General features: G+C 38.3%; 1 protein-coding gene across 8 annotated transcripts in view; it reads left to right on the top strand.

The window, feature by feature from the left end:
* CDK14 (cyclin dependent kinase 14) overlaps window positions 1-16,073 on the top strand; it is a 704,495-nt gene that overhangs the window by 106,241 nt on the left and 582,181 nt on the right. The window contains exon 1 of one of the 8 annotated variants that reach the window (XM_047831001.1): window positions 2,719-2,737. The exons of the other annotated variants lie outside the window; for them this stretch is intronic. The gene's annotated coding sequence lies outside the window, so the exon portion shown is untranslated. Of the gene's footprint in view, window positions 1-2,718; window positions 2,738-16,073 lie in introns of those variants that run through there. 8 annotated transcript variants of the gene reach the window in all.

Here is a 16,073-nt window from a genome sequence, read left to right on the forward strand (position 1 = left end):
ATTGAGAGGAAGATGCAGAGATTTCACATATACCCTCTGCCCTCACACATCATAGATGGCCTCCCTTCTTATCAAAATCACTCACCAGAGTGGTACATTTTTCACCAAGGATGAGCTGTTAATTGGCGCCTTACAGTAAAAGTACAACCATATTAACTTGGACTCCACTAATTGGGAAATTTTTGTGAAATATTGGGTAATGATTGAGCTTTCATACAATTTTTCAAGAATATTAAATTCTTGCTATTAAAGCATCAATGACAAAAAGTAAATTAATGGCATCAGAGACATAAAGTAAATGTCCCTCTATTTAGGGAAAGATAATGGTTCAAAGTACTTTTGTAATGAAGGAGCCATGTGTAAACATTCCAGCAACATTTATTGAATGTGTAGAATGTTGATAAAGAACAATGCAGTGGCAAAGAGCACCGATTCTAACATCAGACTTCCTAGAAGGGTCAATCAAGTATTGGCTGTATTATTTACTAGCTCAGTGTCTCAGCTGAGTTATTCAACCTCTCTGAGCCTCACTTTCTTCTTCTTTAATATGGGAATAATAATCATGCCTACTTCATAGCATTGCTGTGATGATTGTATGCATTAGTACATATAAACTACTTAGATTCATGTTTGGTACCTGATAAGCATTAAGTGATAAGGTGTTCCTAGCACTGTGCTAAGTGCCGTGGAGAGGTGTAAGAGAATTTCTGGTGTCAAAAATCTTTAGCAGGTAAAATAACATGTATTGATATATAATATACATACAACTTCAGTGTAATATAACTCAGATAAGTGCATATTTTCTTTCTAGTTGTGATCTAAAATCTGTAATCAATTCAGTGGACTTTCAAAGACCTAGCTTGAATCTCTTCAGATAACAGAAAAGTAACAACCTTCCATTTAACGTCCTCTGCTGTTTAGACTTTCTCATAAGTTCTGAATGACCTTTCTTAGTTGGGTTAATTTAGTGAAATTTGGCTAAGTCCCCTGGGGAAATGTGCACTAACCTTTACCCTCACGTATCTGGTGAATGTACCTATTAGGAGAAAATGCTCCTTTTCTTGAATATTTTCTTATAGCCCAGCTGCAAAACATTGGTTCCTGAGTCTAAGGAGGTAGAAACTGGCAAACCCATGGGGTGAAGCTACTGCATGCATTGCCCTCAGCCATACCACTTGGTACCCAGAGATTGAACAGATGTTGGTTATTGGGTCATTTCCCAGTGACTCTGAATCCTTTCCCAAGAAAATGTTAAGACACAGGTGAGTTGAATTCTATGTCTGCTATAGGAGTCCCGTGAAAACTTTTGAAAGGCTGAGATTTGCTCTTTGAGCAAGCTCTACTTAAAAAAACTAATATATTTTGCAGTTTCTCTTGGCAAAAGGTACTTGTAGCTACTGCTGCTCCTTTTCTAGCTTTGTTGTTATTTTAAAAGTGTGCTGAGGGTCACTGTAGTGCATAACTCCAGGGGGCAATATTCATAGATAGTTTATGTACCCCCTGGAATTGTGCAGTGCATGGCATGCACAGCTGTACTCGGAGATCCTAGTGCTGAACTTGGCTTAGTCTTATCCTGAGAACCTGTTGTTACAAGTTCTTTGGAATGTGTGCTGGTTTTATGGGTGAAATTGGGCCTTTAAGTGGACAAGGTCTTGAACTCTAAATACTCAGATAACCCTTGTATTTAACTGCATGCCTTCTGTGTCTGGTGGCATTCACCCGAACTCTTGCTATTATTACCCAGGTTAGTATGACATGCCTTATCACTGTAAGTCATCTGGTGACTGGTTTAAAGGATTTCTAACCCTTGTGCTCTGGGACTTTACTAAGCATTCTTTACTTTTAATCCCGATTTTTGTTACCACAGCCACTGTTGCTGGGATTGAACCTTCTGTTGTCACTTGAAAGTCTGGGGGTTATAAATGTTTTGATGCTTTTATACAAGAGGCTGCTCTATCTCCTACTGCAAGACTGACTGGCCTTCCAGCTGCTCGAGGCGGGGTCTTGGGGTCTGGAGCTACTGCACCAGCTGCCCCAGGAGTCATCAAAGCACTCTCCTGCATTACAGTAGGATTAAATATGCTATTTGCTAGAGCTGTGTCTGGCAAGAGTCTTAGAACACTTCCAGGAAAGAAAAACAAAATTGTATTTCAACAAAGGAGTAAGAAAAATTGGCACTGATCTCCATGAGGCCACCTCACTTGGTGCAAAAAGTTCATGCTCTTTATTCTGACCAATTTTGTAGGTACTTTGAGGAATACACTAAGCTTGTAATTCTAACTTTGGGAAATTTGAAAAATAGCTATTAACTTCTGGATGATTGGAACTAGGGTGATATATTTTACTCATATAGGTTACTATGAATTTATATTTACTAATCAACAAATTAGATCACTGTTCATGCCCAGATTTCCACCCCACCCCCTCACAGGTTTTGTAGTTTAGGAGTATTGTTGTGCAAGCCTGTTGATTTAAACCATAGACATCTAGAACTGGAAGAAATTCTGATACCATTTTTCACAAGCTACTCATTTTATAGGTGTCCAAGCTGAGACCCTGAGAAACTAGATGACTTGTGCAAAGTGACAGAGCAGATGGGTGGTCGAATCTGACCAGCACCCACGCCATTCTGTGCCAGTGAAACATGAGTCATACTCCCTCGTCTCCCCATGTCGGATGCCCTTGAAGAAGCCAGGGACCTGCCTGGGCATTTAAAGAACCCATCTGTGCAACTGAGGTGATTCTCATTTCAACACTTGATTTGAATGATATGGAGGAATGGTTATAAAAGACCCTAGGACCTACTAGAAGAGTGATCCTGCAGTTACTTAACCTCTCCGTGCCTCAGTTTCCCAAACAGTGAAATCGCATTTACTCCGCATGCAAACTCAAGGATGCTATGAGCTAATACTTAACAAAGCACTCACTATACAGTGTTTGAAACACAACAGGTGCTATGTGACCATGAGTGGTTAGGATTATGTGCTGGAAGTGGCCTTTTAATTTTTTAAAACCCAAGTGTAGGAGAGGTGGCATCCATAGAGAGGTTTAAAATTTTTTTTTTCAACATTTATTTATTTTTGGGACAGAGAGAGACAGAGCATGAACGGGGGAGGGGCAGAGAGAGAGGGAGACACAGAATCGGAAACAGGCTCCAGGCTCTGAGCCATCAGCCCAGAGCCCGACGCGGGGCTCGAACTCACGGGCCGCGAGATCGTGACCTGGCTGAAGTCGGACGCTTAACCGACTGCGCCACCCAGGCGCCCCAATAGAGAGGTTTAAACAGTCATCTTGTGATTTTGCTTATATTAAGAGTTTGAAAAACGGAGAGACTTTGGCACCAGATAATCATAGTTTGGATCTGGGCTCCTGTTCTTTGTAGTTGTTTGACCTGAATCAGCTCTTGCCACAGTTTATCCAGGTAACCACAGTTTATCCAAACACCTACCAGTGTCTTCATCTCGCTTTTTCTCATTCACTGGTTTTAATCTCAGCTAGCACCTCTGTGTTAATGCTTTCTGCCTCTGATCTCTGAGGGAAAGCCATTGTTCCTTCATCTCTGTTGTTGTAGCATAAGAAACTAGAGATATCCCAGTCCTTGAATTTTTATTAGCGGAATTTCTGCTTAAGATTTCTGGTCATATTCTTTCATTCAGAGTATCTCTAAAAATTCATTACAACCTTCAATCACCTTTAATAAAGCGAAAACAAATTTCTGTCATTTTCATGGTTCAAGAGCTCCTTGATAATGCTTGCGTTTTATAGTACTTTTCTCCACAGAATAGAAATTGCTTTTAAAGAAATCTTTAGTTTTTACAGTTATAGAGTCTAAAGCCAGTGAAAATTGTTTACACTATCAATCCGGAGGGCTTTAAAATATAATATGTGTAATATGTGTTATGTAACACATGTAACAGTTTCTTATTTTTCACATTCTGTGTCAAAACTTTCTAAATGAATTTTTCTCTGTTGCTTAAAATTATGTTGTTAATAGTATTTAAAGACCATTCATTCATTCAGTATTCATTACACATTGTGGCAGGTGCTATGCTAGGTTCTGGGAGCATAGTGAATGGCACAAATTTGGTTTTAACCCTTAAGTAGCTTAAAGTCTAATTGAAAGTAGGAAAAAATGGTCTGGGTATGGGTAAGGAATGGTTAAGGTCAGCGGAAGTAGCTAAAGTATACTAGTTCTGAACTAATGAATATTAAAGAAAAAATGTTCAAGATGCTGTGAAGACAGGTCAAGACACATGTATTTTTTCCTCTATGATTGTTTACTTTTGCAAGGACTGTAATGATTTATTTCTGCAAACTTTATGTGGCACAGAACTCGAAGGATCTTAGATATTTTTCTGCAGCCATCCGAATCTGTGGCAGATTTAACCCCATGGAGCATAGTGGTTGAACTTCAGTGTGCAGCAAATCAAAGGAAAGGAAAAAGCATGTTTCCAGAACTTAAGATCACAAGCAAAGACAGGGTGACTCTTCTCTTTCCATTAGAAAATGGACAACTCCACAGTTAGATGAAATTTTGGATGCCTTTACTCTGTGTTAGATATTTATCTGATAATTATGACATTGGGTTGTCACAGATAATCCTCCACCTGAAGGCAAAAAAGAACAAGCAAATAATCTCCTCAAGTTCCCCTTGTTTCTCTATAGCTGGATATTATGAAAGCCATACTCACATCCAGCATAAAATGTTTTCTTTGCCCTTTTTGAAAGAGGTAAGAACTTAATACATTTGATAAAGTTTATCACTCGTAAATGTTTTTATGGCCTTTATCTTCAATTGGACATTACCTCCATGCATCAGATTGATAACCCATTGCAAGATCATAGCAATACAGTCTGTTCTGTGCTTGAGAGAAATTGTACAGATCTGAGGGAACTTTACTTTTGAGAGTAAATTCTGATAAATCTCAGTTGATCAGCTTAGCTCCGTCTTGGAATCCTAAAATTTTTACTCAAGGAAAAAGAATCCGAAGTCGCATTTTACTTAGGCAAGGTCATGATTCAACTGCAGCAATTACTGCATTTTATATAATTACATCCACCAGATGCCTGGAGAATCTATTTGCTTGTTCTTTTTAATTGGTGGATATTGTTTTCATTGTTAATTATCCTGTGTTATGTATTTAACTTGATAGACTGGATACATTTTGGGGGATGGTATTTAGATCAGCATAATCCTACTCAGTAAAAGTAAAACCAGGCATCATAGTCCACATTGCCTGAATGTAAATGCACAAAGTGCAGGGTGAGTGGATTGTTTGTTATATTTGGAAGGCTCATCTAAGGGGAGGGGGTGTTGTTATGTTTCATTTCTAGCTGTTTATATTGTACAAAAATCTGAGCTCAGTATTGTCAGATCTTTACAAATATCTAGGAAATCAAGAAATTCAAACTTTATGTTAACTCAGTAGATTTTTGAATATTCTTAACTAATTAATTTATTTTTTCTTGTAAGGGCACAATGGATGACAAACAAACCAGTTAAAAAGAAAATCTCTAGTCAGGCAGCAAGGGGACCATTTTTAACCTCAGCTGCACTCAAGGTTGATAATTGAAAGTCCAAGACGGGAAATGACGACAGAGTAGCTTTTAAGTAACGAGGGGACATTCTTCAAGTAGCAGTATACCCTGGAAGCTTTCTCTTCTTTCTAGACATCCAAGCATCAGGGGGAAAACAAGAGATTCTGTAGAGGTGTTTCCCATGTGTGCATTATAGGAGAATTGAACATTTAAAGATTTCTGCATTTTTAGCTGATGGTAGGCTGAGTTGGAATAGTAGTAATACTGCTCTAGTGAATTACACCTGGGCTAAATTTCAAATCATTATAAATGTGGAAGAGGAAGCTGCTTCATTTAGCAAATCAGATCTGATGTGCACATGTGACTTATGCAGAGCATATCATCATGCTTCAGCGTAGATGTGTATCTACTCAGGGAAAGCTAAAGGAATTACCAGCTTGACTACATAACTCCTCTGTTTAGTCCTTTGGTGGCTTTCCAAACTTAGTAGCCCAGCAAAGTCCTTCTCTTTCTGACCCCTTCCTGCCCCTTCGGCCTCATCTTCTGCCAACCCTCATGGCCTCATGTATTCCTGTCTTTCAATAATAGGGGCTACCTTCAGTTCCCAAATGCTTTATGGGTCCCTTTGCTTTTGCATCCCTGTATCTGTTATTCCTGCCTTGAATATAGTGTTGTCTGGTTAGCTTCTCTGATTTCCAGATTCAGCTCAAATAGATTTTCGTAAGCAAAATATTTCTTATCTCTAAGTCAGCATTTCATAAGCTGTAGTTCAGGGTGGATCTTAAAAAACAGACAAAAATTGTATTAACGTCAGGCTCAGAAGTGATTCTGATTCTTTGCCAAGGGTTGCTGTATAAATAAGTGGATTTACATGAGTCTCCCAAATTAAGCATATTATAGCCCATTTTGGATGACTCATAGTACACATGGACATTTTAACGACTTTGAGAATTAGTGTAGCAAATGTTTAACTTTGTTTGACCCAGTGTTTCTCAAACTTATTTGATAATGGAACCCTTTTGTTTGAGAACATCTGTTCCTGTTTTGAGGAATGCCTGATTTGGGAGTATAGTTTTGGAAAATAGTGCCTTAAAGTATGGTTTTGGTTAATAAGAGGAAGTATCTTAGGAAGGAATGTCCTAGAAGTAATGGAAACATCAGAAGGATTTTGTCCATTTCTTTGAATGGATTTCATGACTTGGTTTGAGTATGTCAATACTTACATTATCAATGGAGACCCTTTAGAGCTGTGGCTGGCCTGATTGTCACATAGTATCCAAAAACAAAAATTGCAATTTATATTACAATCTCTTAACAATTTTTCTTTGAAAAATTTCAAACACATAAAAATAAAGAGGAGGGTATGTTGAACCCACATATACCTATTATCCAGCTTCAACAGTTACTAATATTTTGTGACTTTTATTCTTTATCATCTACCCTCTTTTTTTTGCTGAACTATTCTAAAGCATGTTCAAGACATCATGTCATTTCACTTTTACACTCTTCAGTGTGCATCTTCATAAAAGGGAATGTTGCCTTATATCACCACAATAATATTGTTGCACTTATGAAAATTGTAATAATTCTTTGGTAATGTCTAATATCCAGTCTGTGTTCAAGCTTAAAAAAAATCAAGGTATAATTCACTATACCATAAAATTCACTCTTCAATGTGCAAGTCAGTGGTTTTTAGGATATTCACAAAGTTATGCAATAATCACCACTATCTAATTCCAGAACATTTTTATCACCGTCCAAAAGAAACCTGTACATTAGCAGTCACTCTCCATTTTCTCCTCTCCCCACTAACCTAATTTCTCTCTCTAGATTTTACCTGTTTTGGGCACTAGGTGGTCTTCTGTGAGTGGATTTGGGATGTTTCCACTTTTTGGTTATTACCAAAAAAAAAAAAATGCTCTTATGGATATTTATGTAAAAGTTTTTGTGCCGATATGTTTTCGTTTCTCTTCTGTATATTCCTAAGAATGGAATTGCTGGGTCATATGGTAACTGTATGTATAATTTTTGAGGAACTGCCAAACTGTTTTGCAAAGTGATGGCAACATTTTACATTCCTACCAGCAGTATGTGAGGATTCCAGTTGTCCACATCCTCACTGATAACGTGTTACTGTCTGTTAGGTTTTAGCCATTTGAGTGGATGTGAAGTGTATCTCCATTGTGGCTTTGGTTTGTATTTCCCTAATGAATAATGATGTTGAGCACCTTTTCATCTGGATATTGATCATTTGTATATCTTCTTTGGAGAAATAGGTATTCAAATCCTTTCATAGTTTTTAAGCGGGCGGTTTGTCTTTTTATTATTGGGTTGCAAGAATTCTTTATATATCCTGAGTACTAGTCCTTTATCAGATATATTGGTTGCAAATATTTTATGCCATTCTTTGGTATCATTTCACTTTCTTGATAGTGTCCTTTGAAGCACAAAATTTTAAAATTTTAATCAAGCCCAGTTTACCTATTTTTTTCCTTTTGTTGCTTGTGGTTTTGGTATCATACTTAGGCAACCACTGTTTAATTCAAGGTCATGTAGGTTTATGCCTATGACTTTTCCTGAGAATTTTACAGTTTTAGCTCTTATACTTAGGTCTTTGATACATTTCTAGTTAATTTTTGTATATAGGGTAGGGAAGGGACCATACTCTTAAGAGTAAAATGTTAGTTTCAGCCTTCAGAGTGACCTAAGAGGATAGTTATTTTCCCTTTGTCGCCATCTCCTTGTGTGCCCCACCCTCCATTCCAACTTCTCTGTCCTTACCTATTATGACATAATTCATTAGAATCCATTTGTATACTATGGAGTAGTATAATCAGAGTCTATGAGAGGACAAAGTCTCTATTGCACATGTGATTACATTTAATTAAGCAAACAACCACGTTGTAATGGACATCTGCTGTTTTTGCTTTTCTTGCCTACTCTTTCTCTTTTTCTGGAAATGACACTTTGTGGAGTCCCCTCCGCACAGTATCTGTCTATAGGCTGACCTTACAACATATACTCCTGTTCAAGAAGTGGGCAAATTGTGCTGACTTGGTTCAGAAATGGAAACAGACCCAAAAAAGGTCATGATTGAGATACCTGTAATGTAGTGGGAAAGAAAGCTGGTATAGCTGGCAAGTTCCACTATCTTATTGCCAGAAAGAGGTCTGCCTGTTTGTAAAGGCAGCATGAATGGAAAGGTGAGCTGAGAGATGGCTTCTTAACCCTCATTGAACAGCTGAATGTAACTTTGCCTGAAGCTTTCAGACACATGAGTCTGTATATTCTTCTTGAGTTTGCAGCTGAAGGAGTTGTGGTTGTTATAGACAGAATGCTAGAAGCTGAAGATACTTTCTGCTTTCATGAACTTGCCAACCTAGGAGGGAGATAGTCTTTTTGGTATTTCATATCTTCTGTTGAGGCTTGTTGCTAAGAAACAACTCCTTTCTTAACAAAAGCTGGTCGGTTTGCAGTAAAATTCTCGAGAAAAATGTAAAGAATAGGGGAGAATTTATGTGCATGAGCTTTTTGTTTAGCAAATTGCCAGCTGGATGTTTTCATCATTTGAGTTTGGTACTCGGACTCCACTGGAATGGCTGGATGGCTGCCATTTCTCATCCAGATGGTCCTCCCTGTGCCTGTTAAGTCAGGCGGGAAGTTGTGGTCCTTGTGTAGATTGGCAGCACACCTATTTGCAGCACACAGGATTTCCAGCATACTGAATTTGAGATGAAGCAATTATTAGAGTCACAGATTCTTTTTTTCTGCCTGTTAGGAGATTTTTTTTTTTAATTTTCTTTACTGAGCTACCGTTTTTTCTCCTGTGCAATCTCCGTAATTAGAAGGTTTTACAGACTCACTGTAGCTTTGAATGAGATTATCAGAAGTACGTATGGGAAGGTTAAGATTTAAGCAAACATAATAAAAAAGAAAAGTTAAAAAATTTTTTTTTCTTAAGAAAAAAATTGAGGCTAATATTTGGTGCTGTCCAGTGGTGGGCACTTAAAATCTTTATACAGAAGAGGCTCAGAAAGGGGAAATCTATGTGGCAATCAAGATGGCTTATCTTGAAGTTTCATTTGGAGAGCAAGACTACATTTTCTCGCTTTGTACATTATTTGGGGTGATGAAAGGGGGGATAGCTGATGGAGCTGTGGGAGGAAGGGTAATGTTCTTTCCTCCCTCTTCTCTGGGCAACTTTGGTATGTACCATCACTGCTTATTTCTCGGATCTTTCCCAATGCTCAGTGGCATTGTTTATAATGAGCTTGCCATTCTTGTGGTTATGAAACTTGCCTAACAAATCAGGAGTTCCTTTGGCACATTTACTAGTGGTATGTAAAAACAAAAACTAAATCAGCATGACACGTGCTCACTAAAGATTTGCTGTCTAAAACTGAGGATGACACAAAAGGACAACTGTGTTGAAGCTCGGCTGTAGATTATTCTGTTCTCTTTGGTGTCCAGGAGCCATTTGTCAGAGCTTTGAGAATAGAATAGCCTGTCAGTTATCCTCATGTCGAATGTAGTTTATTTTGGGAGATAAGTGGGAGAAAAAGGTAACTTTTCGAATTACTTGGACCTTGCGTGAAAAGGTGACTGGAAGAGGTGAAATCTGAATAAAGCAGAGACATAAGAGTATAGGAATATAGAAAATCATTTATTTAGGTATAATTCACATACTTTGTAATTCATCCATTTCAAGGATACAGTGAGTGGATTTTAGCACATTCACAGAGTTGTGCAACCATTACTCCAATAAATTTTAGAATGTTGCACCTCAAAAAGAAACTTCATGTGTTTTACCATCACATCTCAATTGGTCTTTGCCTTCTCCCCTCCCCCAAGGCCTAAGCAACCTCTAAGATACTTTCTGTCTCTATAGACTTGCTATTCTGGACACTTTTTTTTTTTAATTTTTTTTAACATTTATTTTTTATTTTTGAGACAGAGAGAGAGAGAGAGAGAGCATGAACAGGGGAGGGTCAGAGAAAGAGGGAGACACAGAATCTGAAACAGGCTCCAGGCTCTGAGCTGTCAGCACAGAGCCCGACGCGGGGCTCAAACTCATGGACCGCGAGATCATGACCTGAGCTGAAGTCGGACGCTTAACCGACTGAGCCACCCAGGCGCCCCCCCTGGACACTTTTATATAAATGGAATCATATAGTTGCAATATGTGGCCTTTTGTGTATATCTTCTTTCATATAACATAATGTTTACAAGCTTCCTTCATGTTGCAGCATGTATCAGTATTGCATTCCTTTATTTTTACTTTTATTTAATTTATTTTTTAAATTTACATCCAAGTTAGTTAGCATGTAGTGCAACAATGATTTCAGGAGTAGATTCCTTAATGTCCCTTACCCATTTAGCCCATCCCCCTCCCACAGTCCTTCCAGTAACCCTCTGTTTGTTCTCCATATTTAAGAGTCTTTTATGTTTCATCCCTCTCCCTGTTTTTATATTATTTTTCCTTTTTTACCCTATATTCATCTGTTTTGTATCTTGAAGTCCTCATATGAGTGAAGTCATATATTTGTCTTTCTCTTACTAATTTTGCTTAGCATAATACTCTCTAGTTACATCCATTTCGTAGTTGCAAATGGCAAGATTTCATTCTTTTGGATTGCCGAGTAATAGTCCATTGTGTGTGTGTGTGTGTGTGTGTGTGTGTGTGTGTGTGTGTGTGTATACCTCATCTTCTTTATCCATTCATCCATGTTGGACATTTGGGCTCTTTCATACTTTGGTTATTGTTGATAGTGCTGCTATAAACATTGGGGTACATGTGCCCCTTTGAAACAGCTCAGCTGTATCCCATGGATAAATACCTAGTAGTGCAATTGTTGGGTCATAGGGTAGTTAAATTACTAATTTTTTGAGGAACCTCCATACTGTTTTCCAGAGTGGCTGCACCAGTTTGCATTCCTACCAGCAGTACAAAAGAGATCCTCTTTCTCTGCATCCTCGACAACATCTTTTTTTGCCTGAGTTGTTAATGTTAGCCATTCTCACAGACGTGAGGTGGTATCTCATTGTGGTTTTGATTTTTATTTCCCAGATGATGAGTGATGTTGAGCATTTTTTCATGTGTCAGTTGACCATCTGGATGTCTTCTTTGGAGAAGTGTCTATTCATGTCTTTTGCTCATTTTTCACTGGATTATTTGTTTTTTGGGGGGGTGTTCAGTTTGATAAGTTCTTTATAGATTTTTGATACTAACCCTTTATCTGATATGCCATTTGCAAATATCTTCTCCCATTCTGTCGTTTGCCTTTTATTTATTTATTTATTTATTTATTTATTTATAATTTTTTTCAACGTTTATTTATTTTTGGGACAGAGAGACAGAGCATGAACAGGCGAGGGGCAGAGAGAGAGGGAGACACAGAATCGGAAACAGGCTCCAGGCTCTGAGCCATCAGCCCAGAGCCTGACGCGGGGCTCGAACTTACTGACCGCGAGATCGTGACCTGGCTGAAGTCGGACGCTTAACTGACTGCGCCACCCAGGCGCCCCTGTCATTTGCCTTTTAGTTTTGCTGATTGTTTCCTTCGCTGTGCAGAAGCTTTTTTTTTTTTTTTTTTGATGAGGTCCCAATAATTCATTTTTGCTTTTGTTTCCCTTGCTTCTGGAGACATGTTGAGTAAGAAGTTGCTGTGGCCAGGGTTGAAGAGGTTTTTGCCTGCTTTCTTCTTGAGGATTTTGATGGCTTCCTGTCTTAGGCTTAGGTCTTTCACCCATTTTGAGTTTATTTTTGTGTATGGTGTAAGAAAGTGGCCCAGGTTCCTTTTCCTGCATGTTGCTGTCCAAATTTTCTCAGCACCACTTGCTGAAGAGACTATCTTTTTTTTAATTAATTAATTAATTTATTTATTTAAAAAAAATTTTTTTTTTCAACATTTATTTATTTTTGGGACAGAGAGAGACAGAGCATGAACGGGGGAGGGGCAGAGAGAGAGGGAGACACAGAATCGGAAACAGGCTCCAGGCTCCGAGCCATCAGCCCAGAGCCCGACACGGGGCTCGAACTCGCGGACCGCAAGATCGTGACCTGGCTGAAGTCGGACGCTTAACTGACTGTGCCACCCAGGCGCCCCTGAAGAGACTATCTTTATTCCACTGGATATTCTTTCCTGAATTGTCAAAGGTTAGTTGGCCATACGTTTGTGGGTCCATTTTTGGGTTCTCTATTCTGTTCCATTGATCTGAGGGTCTGTTTTTGTGCCATGCATTCCTTTTTATGGCCTAATGGTGTTTCATTGTATGGATATATCATATTTTGTTTATCCATTCATCAGTTGATATGCATTTGTGTTGGTTTCACCTCTTGGCTATTCGGAATGCTGTTGCTATAAACATTTGTGTATACGTTTTATTCTTGCATGGATGTAATAACAAGTCACTGGGAAACTATTCCAGCCAATATGTCAGAAACATTTAATTTGCCATAGTTTCCATGCTGATTGACCTTTTATACCACAAAAACTGTGATTTACTTCTAAGGAGTAGATATAAAATTCAGGAAACTGATTTTATTTCAAGTTATGGAGCTGGAACTTAAAGTGGTTCCATTCTGAGGAATTATTAAGTTTATTTCCTTATACACAGCTCTGTCCAAGACAGTGGTTCCCACACTCTTATCACCTCACTGTGCCTCAGGGAGAGGACATTCTTCCCTCAGACACTGTGAGGCTCTGTGCTAGTGATTTGCAAGGAGCAAGGAGGGGCAGTAAGTAGATGAAATTAGCAGTGTGTTAAATACCATCATGGGGTACCAGTGATTAGAGAAAGAAGGGGGGATGGTGCCCTTGTACTGGAAGGGTCAGTAAAGACTTCACAGATGTCACACTCAAATTTGAGTTTTTAGAAAATGTGAGCCTGGATTTTTGCCACATTATAAAATAGTTTAAATTTTTGCTCACTAATTTTTTGTTACCATCATAATCACTATTGTTTAGTACTCGATGTGAATGTGTGTATTTTTTTTAATGCCACCCATTCCCCTTTTGATTAGAGAAGCAATATAAAATAATGTTTACACAACAAACTACTAAATCTTGTCAGTTGCACAGAATTAAAATTTTTTTCTATGAACTTATATTATTGCTGCTGTCTTCTGAGCTATTTTGTATTTATATTTTGACTAGCTTTTTCATTTTGTTAACCAACTACGAAACAGAAAACCTGGAGTGGAATAGGTGGAACTTTATGTGGAAAGATGAAGTTCTTGGTGTTGAAATAATATATTTTACTAGAGTTTAAAATCTTAGTTCTAGTGTTACCATTAATGCAGATTTTTACACAAGTTTTCTCAGTATACTTTCACTATACAAATGACATTTTATTATTATTATTATTATTATTATTATTTTTGAGAGAGAGAGAAAGAGAGGGAATGTGAGCAGGGGAGGGGCAGAGAGGAAGAGGGGGACAGAGAATCTTAAGCAGGCTCCAAGCCAAGTGTGGAATCCACCACAGGGCTCGAAGAGGGGCTCAAAGAGGGTCTTTGATCTCACAACCATGAGATCATGACTTAAGCTGAAATCAAGATTTGGATGCTTAACCAACTGAGCCACCCAGGTGCCCCTGCACATGACATTTTAAATGACAGGTTACTGTTTAGTGAACATGAATTAATTATTGTCTTATTATAGATGTTATGAAAATTGCTTACTTCATTATACTAAAGCTATAGAATTTGGAAGAAACTCTTAAAATTGATTAGTCCATTGCCCAGAGGGACACAGTAGATGGTGCTTGTTGACAATATTTTTTCTAGAAGTCTCTGGCTTCAGCATGATGATTATTCCAACATACGTCACCACACTGGAAAAAAATTATATGTAAATAACCACAAGTCCATCTTTCATAAATCACAAAACTGTAAACATCAGTCCTTATTTGTCATGTAACACATGGTTGCTTTGCTTTCATAGTTACTACTGATTGCACCAATAAAATAATGGAATACTATAATTGATGTGTTTTAAGTATTTGACATCCACTGAGTCTATATCGAAGTTAAAACTTATTTTTATAGGTATCAGGGATCTAATAAACTGTATTAACAACTTGTTTGTCACTCCATATATACACCACTATGGTTTTTTTATAGACTGTTCAGTCATGCTGATTGCATTGGAATGAATGCTTTATTATGGAAACACTCTGACATTTGGGCATTTAACTAAGTTGGCTGTCTTGGACCTTCATTCTATAGTGAGAAAGTCTATTGTTCATAATGAAGAGGGCTCTAAAATTGCAAGGAAATTTTGAATGAGGCATATGAAAAGGCTGTTTCCAAAGATAGAACAGTATTTTTAAGAATGTGGTTATCTATAGCAAGAAGAAAAGTACAGCCTTTAAAACAAAGCCGTGTGTTCATTATCGGACTGTGGGTCCGCCAGGGTGGGATCATGACGTAGAGTGGGCAGAGTTGGGCCTCTGGCCGGTGGAGGTGGCTAGGATCACTTGGTGGGATTGTCAGTTTAGATTGGAGGTTTCAACCTGAACAAATCCTATCAGTCTAGACAGATCATAGTCATAGCTTGAGAAAGACAATCAGGTAGGAAAGGTCGAACCACAAATTCCTCTAGAATAATATAAAAGGTGAATTTCTGTGGTTGTAGAGATGTGCAAGGTGAGAAGAGAAATGAGCTTTAGACTAACTTCAGCAGCTTAATTTGCTTCCATAATTATACTTGGAAATGGGATGGTAAAACAAATTTAAACTTTTAGATTTAGATGTTTTAGGGATGATTCTCTTCTCAGAGGGCTAAAAAAATATCATAAAATGCATAATTGTGGTCTGTGCAAGCATCTTTTCCCAAAACATTTCATCTAGGCAGTTTTACAAATGGTGAATAGAAACCATAGTTACACCTTTGCCTCCCCTGGGAAGCACTGCCCCTCCCCCTCCCCTGCACATTGGCAGCTCCAGACCTCCTGGAAAACCCAAGACCGCTCTCAGCACCCCCATTCTAGCTGAGGGACCAAGCCAGGTACTTCACTAAACTCTCCTTCCCTGCCTGGAAGGGCATTCCACTCCAGTTTGAAGGTAGAACCCAGTCCTGTCCATCTGGGATTTATTTTGGTACATGGCATAGAAGAAGTTTTAAATGGTACTGCTTCTCCCCAGTAGTTGATTTTAGGAGTCCCATTTATTGAGTACAGTTTATTCTCATTACGTAGTATTTGGCTATGGTGGGGGTAACCATATGGGCTTATCCATATCATGGATCTCATTAGTACTGAGATGGGGTTGGCGAGGGTTTTGAGGATCAGAAAGCCCGGAATCCTGCCCATTCAACCTTCCTTTTCCACATACTAACCTTTTATGTATAGTAGCATTTCTTTTCTTGAGGTGTTATCTTCCATTGATCTGTGTGTGTATTCTTTTGCCAAAACTGCTTTTTTATTTATTATAGGCATTGTAACACTTTCTAATTCTTCGTGTGGCTAGTCTGGCCTTTAATTCTGTTTTCAAAGTTCTTTTATTTTCTTCTGTTTGGATTCTTTGCTTTTAC

This window comes from Prionailurus viverrinus, chromosome A2 (assembly GCF_022837055.1).
Source record: "Prionailurus viverrinus isolate Anna chromosome A2, UM_Priviv_1.0, whole genome shotgun sequence".
Taxonomy (NCBI): Eukaryota; Metazoa; Chordata; class Mammalia; order Carnivora; family Felidae; genus Prionailurus; species Prionailurus viverrinus.